The sequence below is a fragment of the Microcebus murinus genome, chromosome 10 (assembly GCF_040939455.1).
Source record: "Microcebus murinus isolate Inina chromosome 10, M.murinus_Inina_mat1.0, whole genome shotgun sequence".
NCBI classification, from domain to species: domain Eukaryota; kingdom Metazoa; phylum Chordata; class Mammalia; order Primates; family Cheirogaleidae; genus Microcebus; species Microcebus murinus.
The window spans coordinates 89,674,804-89,702,137 of NC_134113.1; the positions used below are offsets into that span (position 1 = coordinate 89,674,804).

Sequence of the window (27,334 nt, forward strand, 5' to 3'; positions counted from 1 at the left end):
ATACTTAAAATATTTCATATTCTTTGGAGCAACTGTAAATGGCATTATGTTTTTAATTTCTATTTCCACATATTTATTTATTGCTAATATGTATAAAACCTTTTTTAGTAGAAGAAGGAGAAATGTACTCTTCAGTGAAGTTAACTTGTTTGATGGTTTCCCTTAACTTGCTGGGCTGATAACAAGCTATTTATATTAACATTCAAGTACCTCCACAATGTGCCTCTGTATCTCTTCAATCTAACCTCATACCTAATTGCTAAACACCAATCTCTACTACTACTAGATAGGTCACTTGTCTCCCACCTGAATGTGCCTTATTCATTATTCATTCCACCTCCGTGTCTTTGCTCGTGGCATTTTCCCTCTGGAATGGTCTCCCCATTGACTTCTTTATCCCAAATTAAATATTAACTGTCCTTTAAGGGTAAGGTCAAAACTCTTCATAAGGTGCCTTCCCTGACAATCCCAGCATGCATTGCTCCTTTTCTCCTCTAGACTCTTCTAACCAATATTGTATGCTACTCAATCATTCATTTAGCTTTTAATTAGCTTTAATCTATATCTTATTTCCCCAACTAGATGAAATACACTGAGGAAGCTCTCATGATAGCAATCAGAGCACTACATGCATACATTACACAAACTTCATTGTATAGATAAGGAAAGGGGAGAAAGGTTTCAAGACGTGTCAGTTAAAGTAAGGCAACTGGAGCTGCAGCATGTGAAAGGCATATCATAAAGTCTCATATATTTCATCTAGGAGAGATCCATGATCTCCACCTCTGGTACAAAGACTATGTTTTCCTTCCTTCCTAAAAATCCCAACACCTCCAACTAAGGAGATTTGAGATGCAGATGCTTTCTAACTACCCCCTCTAAACCACTCTAAAAACAGCAGATCTACAGTTTACTAGATTTTTAGGGATTTACTCACCAAGCACAAGCAATCCCAATAAGGCTGCAGTAACATGTTCTGGCCGCCAGAGGACAGGGAGCAGCGGGAGAGATCGCTTCCCCTCAGCAGAAGTCAAGAGGTCAAAGGCACAGGCTGCAAGTTGGTTCTGCATCTGAGGCCTTCAGGCTTCACTTACTGCAAGAAGTGCGTCTCCCATCTCCAAATGGGCTCCTTTTCCTTCCCTAAAAACTGGGTCAGAAATTCCCAGAGGCTGACCCCATAATGCTAACCTTAAATGATTACCAATCATAACGAATGCCTTTTAGTTGCAGGATTTAAAGGCAGAAAAGTAGCAACAGGGCTGTATTATCTTTCTAACTCACCCCAAACCTGCTTCTCAGTTCTTTTGCCAATTAAAAAAAAAAAAGTCCACACTTAGGCAGTGTCCACGTGGCTATTTCACAGCGAACAGTGCTTTAGGGGCTGGTGTCCCAGTACAGTACATTGCAGATGGAATGTTTTAAGAGTTAGATTATTTCTACACATAAATTCTGGCTCATGGAGCAGTCCACTCGCAGGGTGCTTTTCCATCATTAATCACATCTTTATGTGATATCCACGTGAGTACTTCTCAGTAGAAGCAGCTCAAAGAACACAGGAATAAAGCTCCGATTGTCCTATTCAGTGATTCCAAGTCCTAGTTTGTCACCCCCTTCAGGTCTCTAGTTTTCTGAAGTGCATACTGTCTCAAAACAAAGCCATTTTAATGAATTCAAATTAAAAAAAAAAATGCACGAGGTCTGTAGAGTTAAATCAGGTAAGGTCTTTTGCACTTCTCAAGAGGGCAGTGAATCCCTGATGTGATTTGAAGATGATTCTGTGCCGCCCGATGTGGAAAACAGTTTTGAAGAGACTTCTACGCTGCTTATTACTCATATTTGTAAATATAAGCAAGGTAATTTAGGAGAACATTCACGTGCGGGTTTTCAGCCGCAAACGCAGACACTAGTGCGACTTTTCTCGAAGTACCTGTAACTTCTCTCCTAAGAGACAGGCAGCAGAGCCCTGCGTCCTGGACTCGTCAGACTTTTTAAGAGAGCGACTCTCTCAAATCAGTGTTTGCTTTTCTTATCGTCGGTGAGGCGGCCGGGAACAGCCCAAGGAGGAGGGCAAAGCTCTGCGTCTGGGTGGGGGCAGAACCCTTCAGTACCTGTTGGGGCGCAGCGCTGCGGACACCCCGGCCCCGGAGGAGGGAGCGAGCCGGCGGGGGAGGGGGGGACGGCGAGCGCGGGCGCGGGAGGGGAGGGGGAGGGGAGGCGCGGGCCGCTTCCTCCCGCAGCCGCGGCTCCTCCCAGCGGCGCCCGCGGAACCTGCCTCCGAGTCGCCGAACTCTGGACGGGAACTCTGACCCCTCCCCGCGCCGCCGAACGCGAGGCGCGGAGCCGCGCTCCGGGTTCGGGCGGCCGCGGGATGGATGGGCGGGCGGGCGCGCGGCCCCGCCCGGCGCCCACCGCCCACCGCCCTGCCCTCGCCTGTCTCCTCCTTTCCCCGGGGCTCTGCTGAGTTCATTCACTGGGATTGGTTTCAAGTGACGCCATCTCTTTATTTTTAAACCAATGACCTCATCCGCGCTTGAAGTTTCCTGACCAGCGACTCTTTCTCTTTCCCCAACCCCCCACCCCACCCCCCAGCCTTTCCCCCTCTTTCTGTGTGTCACTGCTTGGGGGGTTTTAATCAGTTTTTAAACGGTTATTGTCACCTCTCCCTCCCCTCCCCTCTCACCACGCGGCCCCCCACCTTTACCTACTCGAGTTCTTCACCCCTTTCGACATTTTTCTGAAGGCTGATGGGGGGGAGGGTGGAAGAGAAAGAGTGAAGAAAAGTTGCGAACGTCTCCTCTCTTCCTGAGCCTCCCGCCCCCACCCACCCCTCAGCGCAGGAGAAGATAATATAGTGAAGAGAAGCGGAGGAGGAGGGAGCGACGGGACGGGACCGACCGCCCTCCCGGCTCCGCGGCGGCGCCTCGCTAGCCCGGGAGGCGAGGGGGGCCCGCGGGGAGACGCCGTGACAAGTTTCGTTTCCCTCAGAGGGAGTCGGGAGGTCGCCTGCCCCAAAAGTAAGTGGCCTGGGCGCACCGCGCGGGGGGTTCGGGCGGGAGGCTGCGGGGCTCCGGGCGCCCGGCCGCGTGGACGCTCCGCGGCGCTCCCCGACTTCGGGCGCTGCGCTCTGGCGTCGCAGGCTCTGCCTTCCCGGGCGTCCCGGCCACCCTTTCGGGAGGCGGGGTGGGGGCGACCGCGGCCCGGAGCCGCACGAGCGTCTGAAGCGGGGGTGTAGGCCTCTGTGGGGGCCGGCCCGAGCGGGAAGGGGGCGTGCGGCCGGGCGCGGGGTCGCAGTGCGAGCGCCCCTGGCCGTGCCACGGTGCGGGAGCGGGCTCGGACTCGGCCCCGCCGAGGGGAGCGACCGCTGCGGGACGCGGCACCTTCGCGGGCGAAGCTGCTCACTTGCAGGCGCGACTGTTACACAACACGCCTGCCAAGTGGGCCCCCGGCCTGACTGTTCCCATTATCCCCAGTTCGCCTTTGGGGTAAGCGACGAGGCCACCTGGGTGGTGACGGTGCTGCTTTCTTCAACCAACCAAAAAAATCTCAACTTTCCTTCAGGGGTTCGGTTCATGGTGTTGGGGGGCCCGCTGCGCTAGTGGCTTATTTACATGAGCTGTAAAACGTGAGAAATAAAAAAGTCCAGGGAGACAACTGAAGGTCTGTGTATCATGTGCAGTTTCATGTAATAAAACACGGCGGAAAATATGCAAAACCTAAGTTTTCAGATGTTGGGTTTATTTCCTAAAGAAAGCCGGTAAAGAACCTGAGAAAATACAAGTAGATCTGAAAATGAATGGATACTGCAAAACCCTAAAGAAGTTTATGAAACGTCATCTGCAAAGATCCTTGGCGTTTTAAAGTCCTGGGTGTCTCAGTTTGTTTGGAGAAAGCACACCTCTAACCAGCCTGTGATGAATAAGTAAGGTGGGGAGGAAAAACCTGTTGCATAATCTCATTTGCCGTGAGGTTTGCAGAGCCATCCCCTTGAACCTAGGGGAAGTGAGTTAAGATGCAGGGTTTTAAAACTCTCTGAAGTTTTTATTTATCCAGTGCTCCGGCTGCCACTTCTGCTTTAAAAGATTATAAGTAAATACTCCGCTCTTAGAAGTGAACCAAACCTATCAAACCTGTTTAGAAAATGACCGGGTATGTTTCTTTCTCTTCTTCCTTTTCCGTGTGTGTGAAATTTACCATCCTTGAAAGACCTTATGACTACTCTTTGGGGGACTGTCAGAAAAATGCCTCTTTATGCCACACTTTATGGGCTGATGGAGAGTACATGTAGATGACAACTTTTCCTCGGAGGATTTATGCTGTTTCAGCTCCATCAAGAAAAGAGATTGTTAAAGTTAAGGTAAATTTTTAAAAGAAGAACTTTTACTAATTAAGTTAATTACTCTTTATTTACTTTTCCTTGATAATTGCATATATTGGTGGACACAGCTTGGAAGGCTGTGATTGAGGCTTGTAGAGTTGTGTATTTGATAAAGGCAGCAGGCTGGAAAAGTAAAATGAAAAACGAAGAATATATATATGGCTTTGTGTAGGTATTTTAGACAGAATGTGACTAGGCACTGTGAAAGGGTTTTGTTTTTTAAATACAGTTGTAGAATTTACTGAGTTTGAAGACAGTGTGAAAGGTTGCTATCAAAATAATTTATTTGGCTAATTAGCATTTTATGTAGAAATTTGGGCTAAATAACACCAGCCCAAGAGTTGGATTTTAGGTAAAATAATTTGTACTTACCAAAATTCCACATGGGGGAAAATTAGAAATGAGGTTGTTTTGAATTCTGGTAATGTGAATAGTATATGAAAATATGGTTCAAGCACCATAAACCTACATTCAGATGCAAAAAAATGTGTAAACTGTGGTAATATTTAAACATTTTTAGTTTTATCCTCTGGTATATCAGCAACTCAAAGTAAAATATCTGGGCTTAAAATTGTACATATTTTACTTTCGTGTTTCAGATAGTGCATAACTGTGGAGGGAGCTAGGAACAAAACTGCAGAATTTTCTAGTTTTGTTCCTTTTTCAATTTGGGAAGTCCTTATCCTTTGGTTCAGTTTGGTGAATGTAATTGAATACCTGTAAAGAAAAATAGTCATGTAAAATTGGGGGTTAAGGGTCTCTTTGGCCAAAAGCTTATTGGCAATTAACTGAGAAGGGGCCAAAAGAGAAGATCCTGTTAAAACCCATTTCTTTTCCTTTTTCCTATACATGTAAAAATTATTTGTGGGATGGTTGGGAGTGGAAGTGAGGCCAAGATCAGGATTTAAGAATAGGTCTTAATAAGGTAGCTGAGTTTAGGTTGGAGCCAGAGAAAGGGGCAGGGTTTATGTGTGAGTTTGTTTTGATGCTTTCTGTAAGTGCCTGTATTGAGACTTTAATTCCATGGAGTTTTTAGCATATGGAATTAATATATTGATGAAGCTGACCAGTATTAAAGTTTTTCTATTTTCAACGAATCATGAAATACTATTAAATACAATTTCCTAGAATTACCAGTGTAATTTACCTTGGAACCTGAAGTTTTCCTATAGTATCTGACAAAAACAGTTTTATATCCTTTGATATTTAGACAAAAAATTTTTACTGGACAGTCAATATTTTAAAAATGGTTTTATGTTCAGAATGTCAGGTTTCTTAAAAAGTGCTTTGCATTCTCAAGCTAAAGGTACTTCAGATTGAAAAGGTAAATTAATACAGGGTAGACTGATTTGGATCAGAATCCCAAGAAAAGGAGATATATCAGAGGAAACAGAAAACAGATTTAATGATAGATTCCAACAGATTGAAGGAACTAGTTAAAAAGACTTCATAGGAAAAACTACAGTTGATGCTTGATTGGCTTTTTAAAAAAATAACATCAAATTTTAAAACTGAGACAGATATTCTCCATCATAAAAGAAAATCTTACTAATGTTGGATTAAACAAGAATATAACTAAGAAAGTAAATTTTTCCCAAAGCTACACGTGATTTGTTCCAAAGCCAGATGTCTATTTTTTTCTGATTTTCTTGTGTTGCAGATGATATGTTATTTTTGTACAGTTCATTAGCTGAGATGATCAAGGATTGGCTGTGTGAAGAGAGGTTCATAAAGGTTGGCTAAATTTAAAGAAGCAGGCTCAGGCTTTAAGAGGAGGCCATTCTTCTATACAGAATGATTGAGAACAGGGAGTTAGAAATTTAATCAAATAAATAATTAGAGGAAACGAGTGGCTCAAAAGAAGAATCTAAAACAGATTACTAAGGACAGGTACAAAGAAATAATAAAAGCTTGCCAGGGGTATGATCAGTAAAGAAGGAAATGGGATACATCTTGGCATGAAAGGAAAAAAGGCATAAATGGAAAAATACTCTTCCATGCCTCAGCAACAAGAAGAGAGTAATGAAATTTCACCCCCTTTTAGATTGGGGTTAGAAACTTCATTATAAATATCACCAAAAAGTCACTAGGTTTTTTTTATTACATAAAAAAATTTAATCTTGGGAGAGGGGAATGGATAAAGTAAATGATGCACATAAATTATGATTGCATATGAATATAAAACTTGAAATTGCCGGAGATAAATTTAAAGTAAAAGGGGACTGACTGCAGTTTCATGGCCTATTTTGAGTTATGTGGATTATTAACTGGATTAACTGAATTTCTGCATTAACTATAGACATAAATCAATGAAGCAAAATATTTATCAATCGTATACTATTTAATGTGCTGAGGTGGCTACCAAAAGTTGGGGACCTGAGCCCATGCCCTTACGGAGAATAGGATTATAAGAATTTTAAGGGAGATACATACGCAAAGGGAAACAATTATCAGACAGATGATAAGATGATAAGTGCCAAATTCTTGGTATAAAAGAGAAAGAGGGTTCTGGGAGGTAATCTTCTTAGAAATAATAGAATTTGGCCTTGGCCTTAAAGGTTGGTTAACATGTGTAGAGGAAGGGAAGTGGGGGAGGTGGGAGGTCACAGAGGGAGGCTATTCACCCATTTCATCATTCTGCAGATTTATGTTGAGCCTCTGCTAAGTGCTAGCAGAGGCTTACAGTAGCCTTACACTGGCCTTACACTAGAGTATAAGATAAGTAGCTCAGCTGTGAAAGCAAAAAAAAGAAAAAATTAAAAAAGGAAAAAAGAAAAAAAAGGATAAAGTTTTTGCCCTTATGGAACTTAAATTCTAGTGGGAGAAGGCAGAAGGACAAGAAACAATAAGGACAGCAAGAGGGAATATAAACAATACATGAAAAACTGATGTCAGTAATAAGTAGTGGAGGTAATGATCAGGGTCAAAGAAATCATAGAGGGCTAGACTCTGACTTTTTCTGTGAATAACCTGTTTTGCCTATGATATTTTGATGAATAATGTTTTAACTTTTTAATATCCACGTTCAGTCCAAACCAATTGAATAGAATTCTACACATTAATTCACTTCATCAAGCTTTTCAGTAAATCTGTGTGACTTTTTCTTTAAGTTGAAGCATGCAAACTTTGATATTTTTTTTTTACTCCTTGTTAACAGTTCATCCACAATTCTTTTGCTGCCATTTGTTAAGAGTCTCGTGTTTTTTGCATTGAGGTTAACATCACTGTTCACTGTTTAGTTAGGGTTTTCGTGTGTTGGGTTATATTTTTAGGTTAGGTTCTTCATTAGGAACAATAATCACAAGAATGTTACAAACTGAAGCTAAATTCCAAAAAATAGTTGTTTTGACAGTACAGAGCATATAAAACAAAAGATGTACAGACAGTGTTAGTAAACTATGGGATGGGGCATGGTGACACCTGTAGTCCCAGCTACTTGGAAGCCTGAGGCAGGAAGATCACTTGAGCTCTGTTTGAATCCAGCCTGGGCAATGTAGCGAGACCTTGTCTCTAAGAAAATAAAAAAGGACTAAATCTATAAAAAATGTAAGTAAGCTATTAGGCTTGATTACCAGTAGGTAAAATGTGTTGTAGTATCTGCCAGATTTATTTTGTTGAAGATATCCTTTATAGTGTCAACTAAAAACAGATATTATCAGTGACTGTTTCATGTTTTCAGACACATTTACAAAGTGCTTCTCAAGCATTCTTTTTATATTGTTTTATTTTGAGACAGTTTTGTAGTGTTGCTTGGGCTAGAGTGCAATGGTATCATCATAGCTCACTGCATCCTCAAACTAAGTGATCCTCCTACCTCAGCCTCCCAAGTAGCTGGGAACTAATTTTTCTTTATTATTATTGTTATTATTTAAATTTAATTTCTCTCTTCTCTTCTCTTCTCTTCTCTTCTCTTCTCTTCTCTTCTCTTCTCTTCTCTTTCCTTTCTTTCTTTCTTTCTTTCTTTCTTTCTTTCTTTCTTTCTTTCTTTCTTTCTTTCTTTCTCTCTCTCTCTCTCTCTCTCTCTCTCTCTCTCTCTCTCTCTTTCTTTCTTTCTTTCTTTCTTTCTTTCTTTCTTTCTTTCTTTCTCTCTCTCTCTCTCTTTCTTCTTTCTTTCTTTCTTTTTTCCTTTCCTTTCCTTTCCTTTCCTTTCCTTTCCTTTCCTTTCCTTTCCTTTCCTTTTTCCTTTCCTTTTTCCTTTCCTTTTTCCTTTCCTTTTTCCTTTCCTTTTTCCTTTCCTTTTTCCTTTCCTTTTTCCTTTCCTTTCCTTTCCTTTCCTTTTTTTCCACACAGACCCAGTGGGGTTGAGTCCCAAATATTTCTATTTTTTGTAGAGACAGGGTCTTACTCTTGCTCAGGCAGGTCTGGAACTCCTGGCCTCGGGTGATCCTCCTGCCCTAGTCTCCCAAAGCGCTAGGATTACAGGCGTGAGATACTGTGCTCTGCCATTCTCAAGCATTCCTTAAAAAATATGTTCTCCCCCTTTCTCCACTCTTTTTGCAGTTTTTTTGTTTTTGAAACAGAGTCTCACTTTGTTTCCCAGGCTAGAGTGAGTGCCATGGCATCAGCCTAGCTCACAGCAACCTCAAACTCCTGGGCTTAAGCGATCCTACTGCCTCAGCCTCCTGAGTGGCTGGGACTACAGGCATGTGCCACCATGCTTGGCTAATTTTTTCTATATATATTAGTTGGCCAATTAATTTCTTTCTATTTATAGTAGAGACGGGGTCTTGCTCTTGCTCAGGCTGGTTTCGAACTCCTTACTTTGAGCAATCTGCCGGCCTCAGCCTCCCAGAGTGCTAGGATTACAGGTGTGAGCCACCGCGCCTGGCCTGCAGTTTTAAATTTAAAAAAACTTTTGTAGGTGAAATTGGGGTAAAGGATTCCATATTAAGTATGTGTTTCTATAGAACCAAATCTCTTGAAAATTATTCTATATACACCTAACCAATTTTCATCTACAATACACTTGAGATAAACCTATGGAAAACAAAATTTTAAGACAAAGTAAGGGCTGGGCATGGTGGTGTGCTCCTGTACTCTCAGCTAGTCTGGAGGCTGGGGCAGGCAGATCACTTGAGCCCAGGAATTTGGAGGTGGCGTTGAGCTATGATTGTGCCACTGCACTCCAGCACTCTTTAAAAAAAAAAAAAAAGGACAAGGTAGGAAATTCTTTAGTGTTCTAAACTAAATTCAAATTTGTTTTAATGTCTGTCGGGAAGTAGGGGGGCAAACTGCAGTTTACAGGAAAAGGATAAATTGTAATGATATGGCAATTTAATTAATACTATATATATCCATTCTTCCTCTTAAAATTAATGGAAATGACCTGTATAGAGAAGTATATGCTACTCGTTGTGTGCATTGTATACCACTATACTATGTACCACTACCACTATGTATCTTTAAAATACATAGCTCATAGCTCATATCCTAGGGTCGTGCCTAGTAGAGTCACCTGTTGATAAATGTTTGCTGAATAATTTGAATTAATTCTCACAACTGTTATTTTCTATAGCACTTCCATCATATCTTTAGGTTAGAGCACTGTTTATTGAGTTGCAACCTGCAGGGGTTGACTCACAGTCTTGGGCACCTGACTCTTATTTGAGTATGCTCATACTAGAACCAGGTTCCTGACCTTACCCTCAGCTTAGACCTCATCCTTTCCGAAATGGTGGGTGGTTGTTTCCTGTCACCTTTTTCCGCCCACAGTCTTAACAGTTCCTTCTCTCCCTGAACAGCTGAGCTGTGTCCTCTTCTGGTCACTTCTCAGAATACCACAGTAAATGTGTCACCATGCTGACATATTTTATAGTGGGTTGGTTTGTTTGGTTGGTAGAGAAGCACATTCCTCAGGAAGATAGTTTTTGACCTTGTTTTGTAAACTGTACATGGTATATGAAGCATGGTATTATTTCCTCTTCCTTCCTAGCTTTAAAAATGTTGGCTTCACTTGGAAAAGAACTGGTAAGAATGATATTTTGATAATACAAACCAACTAAAAACTAACAAAGACTTTTTTTTTTGAGACAATCAGGGAACCTGAACATGGAGTGTATATTAGGTGATAATTAAGAATTATGACCATAATGTTTTTGGCTATAATAATGGTATTGTGGTTATGTTAAAATATTAACATCTGTTAAAGATATATATAGAAGTATTTATGGGCAAAATGAAATGATACCTAATATTTGTTTTTTTTATTTTTTTATTTTTTTTGAGACAGAGTCTTGCCTTGTTGCCCAGGCGAGAGCGAGTGCCGTGGCATCAGCCTTGCTCACAGCAACCTCCAACTCCTGGGCTCAAGCAATCCTCCTGCCTCAGCCTCCTGAGTAGCTGGGACTACAGGCATGCACCACCATGCCCGGCTAATTTTTTCTACATATTTTTAGTTGTCTGGCTAATTTCTTTCTATTTATAGTAGAGACGGGGTCTCGCTCTTGCTCAGGCTGGTTTCGAACTCCTGACCTCGAGCAATCCGCCTGCCTCGGCCTCCCAGAGTGCTAGGATTACAGGCATGAGCCACCACACCTGGCCTCTAATATTTGTTTTTAAAAAACTTCAGGATAGGCACAAACATAAGTGAGAAATAAACAATATTGGCAAATTTTTGAAAATTGTTGAAGCTAAGTAATGGATACATTGGAGTTTGTTATCTTCTGTACATTTATGTATTTTTGGAAATGTCCATAATAATGAATTAAAATATATATTACCATTGTAACTGTAAGGACAGGAACTTAATGCAATAAAATTATTTGGTTAGACATTTGAACTAGTTGGCAAAATCAAAAACCTCCACTTTGCATTTTCTATAAGTTCTGTTTTTAGTAACAAATTTTAAGAACAGAGAATTTTGTAGAAACATCATAAAAAGTACTTAAAACTTTTAAACTTTGAGAGCTTATAATAGTAATATGCTGTATAGTTTATAAATTCCTTTTTCATAGATTGTTTCTCTTATCCTCAGAACAAGACAGGAATTATCCATTTTACAGATGAGGAAACTAAGGCCTTAGAAAGACTAGGTAATTTATTCAGATCCCAAAGCAAGTAAGAAATAGTGCTAGAACTGGAGATGACATCTTCTGATTTGTATTCAGGTGCCCATTCTCTTACACACCTATAAGTGCTCTTTTTTGGTGATAGTATAAACCACCAGTTTTTAAACATTTTGGTCTCAGGATACTCTTACACTGTTAAAAATTATTAAGGACACCAAAAACCTTTTCTGTAGACTATATATTTATCATTAGTTAATATATTAGATGCTAAAACTGAGGAATGCTTATTTAAAAACAGCAAACATTAAATGGTTAACATAAATGACATGCTTTTGTGAAAAAACTATTCTAAAACAAATCTAGTGAGAAGCATGGCAGTGTTTTACATTTTGCCATTCTCTTCAGTGTACTGCCTAATAGAAGATAGCTTGATTTACATAACTGCTATATTCAATCTGCTGTGATAGGTTATTTTGGTTGAAATATTTGAAAAAAACCTGTCTACACATGGATAGGTAGTTGAAAAAGGGTGGAGTATATTGTTATAATAGTCTTTTCACATAATTGTGAATAATCTTTGTTACACCAAAACTCAACAAGTGGCAGATCCTTAAGGGTTAGTTGCACTGTTAAATCTGAAACCATATCAATAAATTTTTTGTATTCTGTAACATTAAAATCACTGGTCTGTCTTACACTTGGAATGGATCTTTGACCTGTGTGTGATTTTGTAGCATCATACATTGGTCATTCAAAAAATAACTGAGTTATGCAGATCTTTAAAATGTTGGCACATTTGATTACACAATATTAAACAAGTCACATTGATTAGTATGACCATCAGTCTCATCAAAAAAGTCTTTAAGAATTGGGAAGGGGACAATTTATTGGTGACAAATTCAAGTTTTCCAAAATTCGAATTTTCTCTTGAAAGCTCAAATTTTATCATTGGCAACAGATATTGTCAGTTTTCCTTGAAGCGACAGACTGACTTTATTCATTTTAGAGAAAATGTCTGCCAGTTACCAAAGTCTGAATGACTATAAGTTGTCTGCCAGTCATATTTATTTATTCATTCGATCGTTCATAGTCTCACTCTTTTGCCTGGGCTAGAGTGCTGTGGCATCAGGCTATCTCAACGGCAACCTCAAACTCCTGGGCTGAAGAGGTCCTCCTGCCTCAGCCTCCCGAGTAGCTGGGATTACAGGTGTGTGCCACCATGCCTGGCTAATTTTTTTCTATGTATTTTTAGTTGTCCAGCTAATTTCTTTCTATTTTTAGTAGAGACGGGGTCTCACTCTTGCTCAGCCTGGTCTTGAACTCCTGACCTTGAGTGATCCTCCACCTCGGCCTCCCAGAGTGCTAGGATTACAGGTGTGAGCCACCACAGCTGGTCCTGCCAGTCATTCTTTTAAGCAAAAATTGTATTCTATGAAAAAAGCTCATAACTTAAGCAATTGCATAAATGCTTTTGCTCAAGATAGGCATTGTGCTTAGGTATGCAGCAGAAGTGCTTTATGTGTGTACTTCCCACTTCATCATGCAGGATATTAAAACAACCAAGTTCTGAAGAGTAGAAATTTCATAAATTTATACCTTTTATTATTTTATCAAGGACATTGTTAAGTGAAACTGGCTTTTTAAAAATGATAGGCAGTGAAGAATATACAGGCATTTTCATTAGCTGTCCAAGTGATACATCATCATCGCATACGATGTATCCTCCGGAATCACTGTTGTACACTCGGAATGAAAGAGAAAAGGGCGGATGACATCTTTGTATTACCAAAAATAGTTTTAACATTGTGGATCCTCTGAAGGGATTGCCTGTCACTCCCGTCTCTGCATTACACTTTGAAAACTGCTGGTATAAACTGTCATATGCTAACAACATCTTTTTATTTTTCATTTATTTTTTTAGACAGAGTCTAGCTCTGTCACCCAGGCTAGAGTGCCATGGTGTCAGCCTAGCTCACAGCAATCTCAAACTTCTGGGCACAGGTGATCCCCCAGCCTCAGCCTCCTGAGTAGCTGGGACTATGGGTGCACACCACCATGCCCAGCTAATTTTTTCTCATTTAGTTGCCTGGTTAATTTTTTCTATTTATAATAGAGATGGGATCTTGCCCTTGCTGGTCTCAAACTCCTAAGCTCAAGCGATCCTCCCGCCCCAGCCTCCCAGAGTGTTAGGATTACAGGCATGAACCACTGCTCCTGGCCAAGCAAATCTTTTTAGAGCAATCTGACATACATATCTACATCTATGTCAATTAAGTAATGTTTCCATCTTAACTGATTAATTTGTCAGGGAGAAGAGACTGTGCTAGTGTGTGGTTATGAGCCATTTGACCCAGAGACCACAATGGAAGGGAGGTCATGTAACATTGGAGGGTGGTGGGTGAAAGGTAGAAAGTAGGAGTCAGTAAAAGCACTTTATAACTTACTGAAAAATGAGTATTTGCTCTTTCTTTTTAAAAATAAAAAGCACTGTGCCCACATATATGCACAAATACTTGTTCATACTCATTTATATTTTTATTTAAAATCAGGAGTACTGAGTTATATTTTTCCTTGAATGACAAGAGGGGGAAGACTGATAGTAATATACATGAGAGGAGAATGGAGCACTCATGCTGTTGTTTGTTCCATCCAGCTTGGCAGAGCCAACCTTTTTTTTTTCTTCTCCCCCCGGGAAAGCCGAGGGATAACGGGAAAGCCGAGGGATAACGGAAGACAAATGAGGTTAGAAAGAATAAATGGTAAGAAAGTGAATGGAATAGGCATTAGTGATCATGGGAATGGCTATAGGCAGAACTGGGCTGTGAACAGTGGACATGAGTGTTGGAGGGCATAGAGGAAGACTGCAGGTTTAGCTGGGTTCCCCTGTGTGCTAGATGCTGAAGAATGGATTGGCGTGAGGTGGATGCAATAGGAGTCATGTAGATAAATATATGTTTGAAAGATTGCCATCAAAATGTGGTTAAAATAACTGTACTAGGTAGTCTGACTTTTAATGTGATACCAATATTTCAATTCTATTAATATTATTATTATTATTTTAGAGATAGTGGTCTCGCCGTGTCGCCTAGGCTGGAATGCAGTGGTGTGATCGTAGCACACCATAACCTCAAATTCCTGGGCTTAAGAGTTCCATCAGCCTAAGCCTCCTGAGTAGCTGGGACAACAGGCACATGCCCCAATGCCTAGCTAATTTAAAATTTTTTTTAAAGAGACTGGATCTTGCTATGTTGCTCAGGTTAGTCTTGAACTCCTGGGCTCAAGTGATCCACCTCAGCTTCCCACAGTGCTGGGATTACTGGTGTGAACCGCTGCATTTGTGCACAGCCCCAATTCTGTTATTAACTTATATGTTCAGTTATAATAGGGAAAAATAACAATGCCACTTTTTTTATTCATATCGACTACTGGGTAGTATCTCTAATGAAGATCTTTTTTTTTTTTTTTTGAGACAGAGTCTCGCTTTTTTGTTGCCCAGGCTAGAGTGAGTGCCATGGCGTCAGCCTAGCTCACAGCAACCTCAAACTCCTGGGCTAAAGCAATACTTCTGCCTCAGCCTCCCGAGTAGCTGGGACTACAGGCATGCGCCACCATGCCCGGCTAATTTTTTCTCTATATATTAGTTGGCCAATTAATTTCTTTCTATTTATAGTAGAGATGGGGTCTCGCTCTTGCTCAGGCTGGTTTCGAACTCCTGACCTTGAGCAATCCGCCCGCCTCAGCCTCCCAGAGAGCTAGGATTACAGGCGTGAGCCACCGCGCCTGGCTTTTAATCAAGATCTTGATGGTAAAGAATGCTAAAGCTAAAATTAGATTTTAGCTTTTGAGCCAGTTACATAACTTCTGTCCCAAATTTCCACTGAAAATGAAAAACTAACTGCATTTTTATTTTAATAGAGAAAGATATACATATGTGTGTATTTTCTATAAGCAAAATACCCTCAGTATAATGTTCTGAGGAAGTGCCTTCTATCCCAACAGAGTAGGTATTTTAAGCACTATTGTAAAAAAAAGCTGGTAAAACATCCCCTTTTGCTTGCTGGGCATTTGTTCTTATTTGTTAGTATTGTTCATGCTGTGTTTTTGCCTTAGATAAAACTAAAGGACAACTAAAGGAAAATGATTTCCTTTGTGCATTGTAGCTTATGAACTTTACTTGAATGAAGCAGAACCTTTGATGTTTCTAATACCTTAAAATGGTATTCTTCTGTTTCAGAGAGAGTGATGATTTGGCCTCATATGGAATCTTTTATCAAGGTTGTGTGAATTCGGATATACAATGAGTTGAAAGTCATTTTACCACCTCTATCAAATCATGAAATTACTCTGCTTATAAATGAGTCTATTAAAATATGTTAGCCTAGGGCCGGGCATGGTGGCTCACGCCTGTAATCCTAGCACTTTGGGAGGCCGAGGCGGGTGGATTGCTCAAGGTCAGGAGTTCAGAACCAGCCTGAGCAAGACCCTGTCTCTACCAAAAATAGAAATAAATAAATTGACCAACTAAAAATATATATACAAAAAATTAGCCGGGCATGGTGGCGCATGCCTGTAGTCCCAGCTACTTGGGAGGCTGAGGCAGTAGGATCGCTGAGCCCCGGAGATTGAGGTTGCTGTGAGCCAGGCTGACGCCACGGCACTCACTCTAGCCTGGGCAACAAAGTGAGACTCTGTCTCAAAAAAAAAAAATATGTTAGCCTAAAAAGTATCAATCTTATACCCACCAAAAATCATTTGTTTTTAAAGAGATAGGATCTTGTTCTGTCACCCAGCCAGGAATGCAGTGATAGTGGCAGGATTAAAGCTCACTGCCACCTCCAACTCCTGGGCTGAAGTGGTCCTTCTGCCTCTGCCTTCCCAGTAGCTTGGATTACAGTGGCCACTCTGCTTGGCTAATTTTTAAAGTTTTTGTAGAAAGAGGGTCTTGCTATGTTGCCTAGGCTGGTGTTGAACTCCTGGGCTCATGCAGTCCTGCTTTGGCCTTCCACAGTGTTGGAATTACAGGCATGAGCCATTGTGCCCAGACTCCAACAAAAGTCTTATGGAAGGATTTCACTGCATTTTATTTATGTTGGTAGGTATTGGAGATAAATGTTATTAAATGTATTATTTTAAGGGCAAGAAGACATCTGCAATGTAGGGTGTATTTTTAAGAATGCATGTGTACATTCATTTCTAACAGCTGCTTTGAACAATTTAAGGTCAGCATATTCAAATATCAGTTAGAAACCTTTTCTTTCTACTGAAACTCTTTGGAAAAAAAAAAAGAATGTAATTAGGCTGGTACATTGGCTCACACCTGTAATTCCAGTTCTTTGGGAGGCTGAGGTAAGAGGATTGCTTGAGGCCAGGAGTTGGAGACCAGCCTGGGCAACATGGTGAGACCCCCATCTCTACAAAAGATAAAAAAATTAGCTGAGCATGGTGGCATATACCTGTAGTGCTAGCTACCTGAGAGGCTGAGGCAGGAGGATTGTTCGAGCCCAGGCCTTTGTTGCTGCAGCATGAGCGATAGAGTGAAACCCTGTCTTCTAAAAAAGAAGAATGTAATTTTTTTTTTTTTTTTTTTTTAGCTATTTCCATCCAAGTAGAAGAATGTAATTAAAGCAATTATTTTCACTTTTTATTCTGTGAATGACTAAGAGCCTTGTTAATGTAAATATTCAGGAAGCTTGATTTTATAGCTTCTTGGTTTTATAAACAACAATAAAAATCATGTGCAATGAAAAACCTCTGCTTCTCTTGTCTACCAGCAGTCCCAACTGAAGGACAGATTTGAGTGGTTTTTGTTGTAAATGAATGGTTTGTGTGCTCCTACATGCTGCCAGCGGCTATCTCATTATAGAGTAATTAATGTGATATTAATTTAAAGAAATACAGCATATTTTGAGGGAATTCCCAAGTACCGAGTGTTGTGCAGTATGGTATCCACCTGCCAGGAAAAAGTAGTTGTATAGCAGTTTTTAATAAAAGTTGTGAAATCAGTGGAGATTTTAATTATAGAAATGACCTTAATTCATTCATTAAAATAAGTACATTGACTTTTGAATCTAGTAGGCATTTTTCTGGATAAAAGATCCATTCTTTTTCCAGTAGTGTCCTTGTCATCAGCTTGAGTTATATGTACTTAGCAACTTCTACGAGTAAGGTATTAAAAAGAATGCAAAAAAGATGCATGTGGCCTTGGTCATCAAGGAGCTTATACTTATTTGTGGCATCTCTTTATTGATTGTCTACTCTTCACAGTTTAAATAAAACACTATTAAAGACTCCTTATTTTTTGCTTTAAGTGTTCTTTAACTGGGGGCCCATCACCCCATCTCCACTTTCCTAGGCCAAGGGATAAAGTCATAATTAGAAGTGGACAGTCCACCTGAAGTCCTCTCCTGACCATTTCCCCTTTAGTCCTGTGATTGCAGACCTACCCTGCTTGCTCTGAGAGCAGTATGTGAGCTATAGGATAGGTTGGGAGAAGGAAGACAACATCCTGGAGCAATTCTTGGCCCCTTTAGAGTGTGAAAGATTTGGAGGGACACAAGAAGAAAAAGCAAAAGATCTATTGCCATTTTCTTTTATTTTCTTCATTTTTTTATTGTTAAAAAAAATTTACTATCTTAATTATTTTTAAGTGTATAGCTAAGCAGTGTTAAGTATATTCACATTGTTGTGAAACAGATCTCCAAAATTTTTTCATTTTGCAAATCTGAAACTATATAGCCGTTAAACAACAACTTCCCTTTTCCTCCCACCACTAGCCCCTGGTAACCACCATTCTACATTCTCTTTCTATGAATTTGACTACTTTAGATACCTTAAATAATTATACAATATTTGTCTTTTTGTGACTGGCTTATTTCTCTTAGCAGTAATGTCTTCAAGGTTCATCCATGTAGCAAGTGATAGGATTTCCTTCTTCTTAAGGCTGAATAATATTCCGTTGTATGTATATACCACATTTTAAAAATATGTTTATCTGTGGATGGACATTTGGGTTGTTTCCACCTCTTGGCTATTGTGAATAATGCTGCTGTGAACGTGGTTATACAAATATCGTATTGAGGCCCTGCTTTCATTTACTTTGGCTATATACACAGAAGTGGGACATTTGCACTGTTTTCGAGTCCTACCAAAAGCATACAAAGGTTCTAGTTCCTCTACTTCCTTACTAATACTTGTTATTTTCTGTTTTTTTAATAGTAGCCATCCTAGTGAGTATGAGGCGATAGCTCATTGTAGTTTGCATTTCTCTGATGATTAATATTGTTCAGCATATTTTCATGTAGTTGGCCATTTGTTTATCATTTTTGGAGAAATGTCTATTCAAGTTGTTTACCCATTTTTTTAATTGAGGTATTTGATTTTTTTTATTGTCGAGTTGTAGGATACCTTTTTTTTTTAATAATATGAATTAGCAACTTAGAACTACTCACAGATCAAGAGTGATATATATATATATAGTGCAGGAACTCAAAAATGGAGTGAGTGGAGTATAGCAGCTGCTGTTTCTGCCTCTCCCATCACTAGCCATTATAAGTACAGCCTGCTTAGTTGAGGGTTTCCAAATCCTTAGAAGAGATTTGGAGGGTTCAGATTTAGTCTCCTCTTCCTCCGCCTCCTCACTATTTATAAACCAGGGGGATGACTAAGTGATATCTGAGGTTTCTTCCAGCTCTAAAATTCTGAATTTTGAACGTATTGCCGTTTACCAACTGACTTCTTGTGCCTAAAATTTCCTAGGAATATCAGTACTGACTCTTGGATTGAGAAATCTTTGCCAGTTGATGGCTAGTAAGTAGCATGTTAGATCTTCAGTTTCCTAACTTTTGTTTTTAGAGACAGGGTCTTGCTCTGTTGCCCAGGATAGATAGCAGTGGCATCATCACAGTTTACTGCAACCTCAAACTCCTGGGCTCAAGTGATCTTCTGGCTTAGCCTCCAGGGTAGCTTGGACTACTGGCCTGGCCATCACACCTGGCTAATATTTCTTTTTCCTCCCAGACATAGTCTTGCTCTGTCGCCCTGGCTAGAGTGCAGTGGCGTCATCATAGCTCACTGTAACCCCAAACTCCTGGGCTCAAGCAATCCTCCTGCCTCAGCCTCCTAATTCGCTGGGACTACAGGCACACACCATCATGCCCAGCTAATTTTTCTATTTTTAGTAGAGAAGGGCTGTCATTCTTGCTCAGGCTGGTCTTGAACTCCTGAGCTCAAGTGATTCTCCAATCCCGGCCTCCCAGAGTGCTAGGATTACAGGCATGAGCCACCGTGGCCAGCCAGGGTTAATTCTTTAACTGCTGCTATACACAAGTCCTATAGTGGGTACGTCATATGGTAGTGGTGCTTGTACTTTGCCCTGGAGATAGATAAGTGTTTTTTTTTTTTATGCCTACTTAAAATCATGAGGAAGTAGAAGCTGAAAAGTTCATTGGACAGTATATATTTGTTGTTTTAAATACATAGAGCAAACAGAACAACCAATCCAAATTCAGTGAATTTTTATTTCTGTAAGAATAGCTATATTTTTAATTGTTAAATGCCAGGTTTAAAGCAATATTAATCAACTGATTTATTTATTCCTTGTTTATGGCTCTCATGTAATGATATAATAACTAAGAGGAAGAAGTAATGTGATTGTGCTTGAGGTTGAAAGGTACTATGTATTCTGCTGTGATATGCTTATAAAATTATTTTTAGGTTTCAGGTACTTGATATTTAAAATTTTTTGCATCTTAACAGATACTCTCTGATAGACAACCAATCTTGAGGGTGTTTGTTTTAGTTTTATGAAGTTATATGTTACTGTCATATGGTGCTGTGACTTAAAATGCTCTCATGCTGACAATACTTTAGGAGGAAGAAAGTAAACAAGCAAAATCCAGCAAACCAAATAGGAATGGGCGAGGAATATGTATGGTGATGCAGACTGTGTGAGTTGTTAGTAGTGTTTGCGATAGAACCCGAGATTTCTAGTCTGGCAGTGTCTTTGTGCTGGACTACCTATGACCATCTCTATTGTTTTCTGGAACGATGCCAGGTCTTGATGGAACATAATCAGTCCCTTCTTCCAAAATACTAAACACAGCTGGATGCATGAATAGAGGAGGTAATGCAAGGGACTGAGACAGCTTCAGAGAACTGCATTGTGGAAAGTTACTATAATGTTCAGAGTTACCTTAGATTCTTTTTATTTTTTTTTCTGGCTGTCAATAAGACATTTACCTGTTTAAAAAAAGATCCAAATGCTGGCATTGTCCAGAAAAATTTAACAGGTTTTTAAAAATCACTGTTACAAAGTTGAACTGCTGAATCTTGTTTACTGAAACATTTTGACTTGCATTAATGCTTTACATCTCTGCATTTATATTAGAAATGTACTACAAATAAATATGGAAAAACTGCCTATATCTGATTTCTGTCCCCTATTTTTCCATTCTTAATCACATACTTAGGTACCCTTTGACCCTGTGGGAAAAAATATCTAACCTTCAGAACTACTAACAACAGGAAGAAGAGATTTTTTTTTTTTTTGAGAATGAAGTGTTTCCCATCCTAGTGGATTCTTAAGCACATTCTTCACGTGTGCAGTGTGCTAGCTGGATGTCTGCTGGCAGAATTGCTATATATTTGGCATGAATAGCACACAGGTTGGTGTTTTCTGAAAGGCCAACCAGATAGGCCTCACTTGCTTCCTTACAAAGCACTGGTAGCTACACTCTGGAAGCACAGATCTGTTTTGAAAGTCCTGAGATTTTGAAGTCCTTGAGATGCTGGAAGGCAAGTTTGTGAATCAGAAAAGTTCAGTGGACTTCAATAATGTCTATTTTTACACAGTGCCACGGAACCAGGCCTGTAACAGTGGGGTTTCTTCACCTCCCCAGTAGAGGGTGCACTCTTGGGAGCAGCTTTCATAGCCAGTTGCTTCCTGGATGCTTTTCAAGGGTTGTTTTGAGGCCATGTGCTTTGTAGGAGCCACACTGTGGAGACCTCCTTACTTATTCCCTTCTCTGTCTGCTGGGGCTGGGGAGCTAGAGGTGGCACTGGCATTAAGAGAGTGATTGCTTCATAGCGGCCCATTCATTCTTAACTTAGATTGTATAGTTGACTCAAGGATTGAAAATAAACTTAGTAGCACTGTGACAATTTTATTGCAAAAGATTATCTAGGCCCTTTAGGGTTACTCATTGCCCTGCGTCTCTGATTATAGGTTAGTCATTTAACTGTGAAAAAAACACAGCCACCAGGACACAGGTAAAGACAAAAGATAAAACTAACCTATGGGTGATAATTAGTAGACCAGAATTCATTAATGTAATCATTATCAAAAGGGTATAAAGTTTCCCCTGCAAATGATAGTATTTTCATAAATTTATAATAGTGTATAAAGAACTATCAAATGTTTTCATTATTCATCCATTTATATTGAATGGGAAATGTAACTTTTTTTTAAGACTTCAAATGTCTTTCTTCTTTTAAATTTCAAAATATTAAGGGGGAACAAATGTTTTTGCTACATGGATACACTGTATAATGCTGAAGTCAAGGCTTTCAGTGTGCCTGACACTAGGACAGGGTTCATTGTACCCAATAGGTAGGTTTTGTATCCCTCACACCCTTCTTAGCCTCCCACCTTCTTAGTTTCCAGTGTGCTAAAGATCTTATTGTGCCCCGTGTACCCACTGTTTAGCTCCCACTTGTTAATGAGAACATGTGGGGGAAATATAACTTATTTTTATACTAGTTTCTTTTTTTTCCCCTTAGAAAGCCAAAGATAGAAGCAGAATATACTTAAATTTCACTTTTGCTTTCTAAAAGTATATGATTTAACTATTATTATAACATCAACATACAGAAGTTCTTTTTCCTTACAGATGCTTCAGAATCCACATATTAAATATTAGAGTCTAGGCCTGTGATGTGTCACCATTTTTCTGATCTGCTTTGTATTTGGCGGGGAAAGATTTCCTAGAAAATGAGACTGAAGCTATCATAAAATTATGACCAGCTGGTAGTGTATAGAATATCATTAGACTTCATTTGTCTGTATACCCTCTTATCTATTATTATAGTAACTTAAGATTTGATCATGATTTGTGTAATAATAGATAAGTAAGATTTTCTAAGTAAATAGGGAATAGATGCATAACTTTTTTTTTTTTTTTTTTTTGAGACAGTCTCTCGCTCTGTCACCCTGGGTAGAGTACAGTGGCATCATCATAGCTCACAGCAACCTCAAACTCCTGAGCTCAAGCAATCTCCTTGCTAAGCCTCCCAAGTAGCTGGGACTGCAGGCATGCACCATGATGCCTGGCTAATTTTTCTATTTTTTTAGAGACAGGGTCTTACTCTTGCTCAGGCTGGTCTCAAACTCCTGAATTCAAGCAATCCTCCCACTTTGGCCTCTCGGAGTGCTAGGATTATAGGTGTGAGCCAGTGTGCCCGTCAAAATGTTTTGATGGTATTCAAAAACTAATATAATTCATTACATGAACTATTAAAAAATATTGAAAAATTGTATGACTAGTACAGTAGATACAAAGTGTTGCAATCTAATACCTGTTCATGATGAAAGCTCATAGCAAACAAAAATAGAGACTTCCTAAATATAAAGGATATCTATAAAAATAGCAGAAACTCACATAATAAAGAAATATCGAAATCTCTCCCATCGAAATTGGAAACAAGATAAGGATGCCTACTATCACCACTTCTACTCAATGTTATATTGGAGATTCTAGCCAGTTTAATGAGGCAGTAAAGTAAATAAGAGGTTAAAGGATTGGATAGGAAGAGAAAAAAATCTGACACAATTGTGTAACCAAAAGAATCTACAAAAAATTATTAGAATTAAAAAAATACATTTAATGGTGGAAGCCTGAATATTTTCCCCCTAAGTTTGGAAACAAGGCAAAGATGTCCATTCACTGTTCCTACTCATTGTTGTACTAAAGGTTCTGGCTTGTGTAGTAGGCAAGAAAGAGAAATAAAAAGCATATAGATTGTAACTGAAGAATAAAGTAGTCCCTATTTGCAGATGACATGATTGTCTACATAGAACATTTTGAAGAATCTGCTTAAAAAGTTCCAAAACTAAGACATGGGTTTCACAAAGTTAGAAGATACAGGTTAATATATAAAAAAAGATGAATTGTATTTCTGTATATTAGCAATAAGCAATTTGAGTTAAAAAATTTTTTTAAACTACCATGATCAGAAACTCAAAATACTTAAGATTAAAATTATCAAAATACGTGCAGGGTCTCTATGCTAAAAACACGGATGAAAACTGATGAAAGGTAGCAAAGACTTACATATAACATATAATAATTTATGTTATATTCGTGGATTGGAAGACTTACTGTTACAATGACGTGTCTTCCACAATTGATTGATTCAATAGATTTAACACTATCCCAATTAAAATCCCATTAGGACTTTGTATGTATCAACAAGTTGATTCTAAAATTTATATGGAAAAGCATCTAAGCTAAAATGAGACTTGAGGAAAAAGAAATAAAAAAAAAAAAAAAAAAAAAAAGGAAAAGCAAAGGAACTAGAATCACCAAAACAATTCTGGAAAAAAACGAAGTTAGAAGACTCAGAAATTTAAAAACTATAACTGTATAGATTAATGGAATAGGATAAAGTCCAGATATAGACTCACAAAAATATGCTCAATTGATATTTTGAAAAATTTTGGTAAAAAACATGTAACTTAAAATTGATTGTTTTAACCATTTTTAAGTGTACAGTTCAGTACTGTATCATCAGTTCAGTAGTATATTCATACTGTTGTGCTCTGAAATCTTCAGAACTTTTTCATACCCATTAAACAATAACTCCTCATTTCCTTCTGGGTTACCTCATCATTCTACCCTCTGTCTCTACTTTAGACACCTTATGTCAGAGTAATTATACAGTATTTGTCTTTTTGTGACTGACTTATTTCACCTAGCAAAGTGACTTCCAGGTTCATCCATGTTGTAGCACATGTCAGAATTCCCTTCTTTTTTAGGGCTGAATAATATTCTATTGTATGTATATACTACATTTTGTCTATCCGTTTATCAGTTAATGGACATTTGAGTTGCTTCTGCTTTTTGGTTATTATGGAATAATGCTGCTTTGACTATAGGTGTACAAATATCTTTTTGAGAACCTACTTTCATTTCTTTTGGATATGTTCCCATATCTAGGATTGCTGGATCTTATAGTAGTTTTATTTTTAATATTTTTAATGTCAGTATATTTGGGGGTACAAGTGCAGTTTTGTTAGACAGATAAATTGTATAGAGGTGAGGTCTGAGCTTCTGGTGTACCCATCACCCATGTAGTGTGCCTTGTACCCAACAGGTAATTTTTGATCCCTCACCACCCTCCCACCTTTAGAGTCTTCACTGTCCTTTATTCCACTGTGTTTGATCATGTGTATCTCTGGTTTAGCTCCCACTTATGAGTCTGAGAACATGCAGTATTTGATTTTTCCATACCTGAGTTACTTCACTTAGAGTAATGGCATCAAGTTCCATCCAAGATGCTGCAAAAGATATTATTTCATTCTTTTTTATGGCTGAATAGTATCCCATGGGTGTGTGTGTGTGTGTGTGTGTGTGTGAATGTGTGTACCACATTTTATTTACTCATCAGTTGGCGGGCACTGAGGTTGATTTCCTATCTTTGCTATTGTGAATTGTGCTAATATAACCATACCAGTGTGGGTATCTTTTTGATATAATGACTTCTTATCCTTTGGGTAGATCCATAGTAATGGATTGCTAGAACGGATGGTAGGTCTACTTTTAGTTCCTTGAGAAATTTCCATACTGTTTTCCATATAGGTTGTACTAATTTACATTCCTATGAACAGTGTATAAGTGTTCTTTTTTTTATCACATCCATGCCAGCCTCTGTTGTTTTTTGACTTCTTAATAATGGCTATTCTGAATGGGATAAGGAGGTATCTCATTGTGATTTTAATTCACATTTTTCTGGTGATTAGTGTTGAGTATTTTTTGGCCATTTGCATATCTTGTTTTGAAAAGTGTCTGTTCATATTGTTTGCCCACTTTTAATGTTTTTTTTCTTGCTGATTTGAATTTTTATATTAATGGATTCTAGATATTAGTCCTTTGTTAGATGCATAGTTTACAAATATTTTCTTCCATTCTGTAGGTTGTCTATTTTACTCTATTGGTTATTTCCTTTGCTATGCAGAAGCTTTTAAGTTCCATTTATTTATTTTTGTTTCTGTTGTGTTGCTTTTGGGGTGTTAGTCATAAATTCTATGCATGTGCTTAGGCCAGTGTTTAGAAGAGTTTTTCCAAGATTTTCTTCTAGAATATTTATGGTTTCAGGTCTTACATTTAAGTCTTTAATCCATCTCAAGTTAATTTTTGTGTATGGTAAGAGATAGGGGTCCAGTTTTCTTCTTCTGCATGTGGCTATTCAGTTTTCCCAGCACCATTTATTGAAAACCATGTCTTTTCCCCAGTGTATGTTTTTGTCTACTTTGTCGAAGATAAGTTGATTATAGGTATATGGTTTTATTTCGAGGTTCTCTATTCCGTTCCATTGATCTATATGGCTACTTTTACACTAGTACCATATGTTTTGGTTACTATAGCCTTTTAGTATAATTTGAAGTCAGGAAATGTGATGCCTCCAGTTTTGTTCTTTTTACTTAGGATTGCTTTGGCTATTCAGGCTCTTTTTTGGTTTTATATCAATTTTAGGATTGTTTTTCTTTTTTTTTTTTTTTTTTTGAGACAGAGTCTCGCTTTGTTGCCCAGGCTAGAGTGAGTGCCATGGCGTCAGCCTAGCTCACAGCAACCTCAAACTCCTGGGCTCGAGAGATCCTTCTGCCTCAGCCTCCCGGGTAGCTGGGACTACAGGCATGCGCCACCATGCCCGGCTAATTTTTTATATATATATCAGTTGGCCAATTAATTTCTTTCTATTTATAGTAGAGACGGGGTCTCGCTCTTGCTCAGGCTGGTTTTGAACTCCTGACCTTGAGCAATCCGCCCGCCTCGGCCTCCCAAGAGCTAGGATTACAGGCGTGAGCCACAGCGCCCGGCCAGGATTGTTTTTCTTAATTCTATAAAGAATATTTAAATTTTGAGACAGAGTCTCACTCTGTTGCCTGGGCTAGAGTGCCGTGGTGTTAGCCTAGCTCACAGCAACCTCAAACTCCTGGGCTCAAGTGATCCTCCTGCCTCAGCCTCCCAAGTAGCTAGTACTACAGGCATGCGCCACCATGCCCAACTAATGTTTTTCTTTTTACATTTATATATATGTTTAGTTGGCCAATTAATTTCTTTCTATTTATAGTAGAGACGGGGTCTAACTCTTGCTCAGGCTGGTTTTGAACTCCTGACCTTGAGCAATGCACCCACCTCAGCCTCCCAGAGTGTTAGGATTACAGGCGTGAACCACCGTGCCCGGCCTGAAAGAATACTCTTTAATAAATGATGCTGAAACAGTTGGACGTCCATATGTGAAAAATTGAACCTCAACCTATACCTTAACCTTTATACAAAATTTAACTCAAAATGGATCATTGACCTAAATGTAAAACATGATACTATAAAACTTTTGTAAGAAAGCATAGGTGGGATTCTGTGTGACTTGAGTTAGGTAGAGAGTTCTTAAATACGACACCAGTGAGACCAGCCTCAGCAATATAGCAAGACATTGTACAAAAAATAAAAAATCAATGAGCTGAGTGTGGTGGTGTGTGCCTATAGTCCTAGCTACTGGGAGTCTGAAGCGGGAGCCCAAGAGTTCGATGTTGCAGTGAGTTAGTATCATGCACTCCAGCCTGGGCAATAGAACAAGACCCTATCTCTTAATAATATATGTATATATGATACCAAAAGCATGATCCATAAAAGAAAAAAAATTGATAAATTGGACTTTATCAAAGTTAACTTTTGCT

At 39.1% G+C, this 27,334-nt stretch overlaps 1 protein-coding gene across 3 annotated transcripts in view; it reads left to right on the forward strand.

Moving 5' to 3' along the window:
* Window positions 1–2,418: 2,418 nt before the first annotated feature.
* Window positions 2,419–27,334, forward strand: part of DUSP16 (dual specificity phosphatase 16) — a 90,769-nt gene continuing 65,853 nt past the window's right edge. Inside the window, exon 1 of one of the 3 annotated variants that reach the window (XM_076007652.1) lies at window positions 2,419–4,354. The gene's annotated coding sequence lies outside the window, so the exon portion shown is untranslated. The remainder of the gene's footprint in view (window positions 4,355–27,334) is intronic. The other 2 variants (XM_076007653.1, XM_012774426.3) reach the window with 2 other exon arrangements.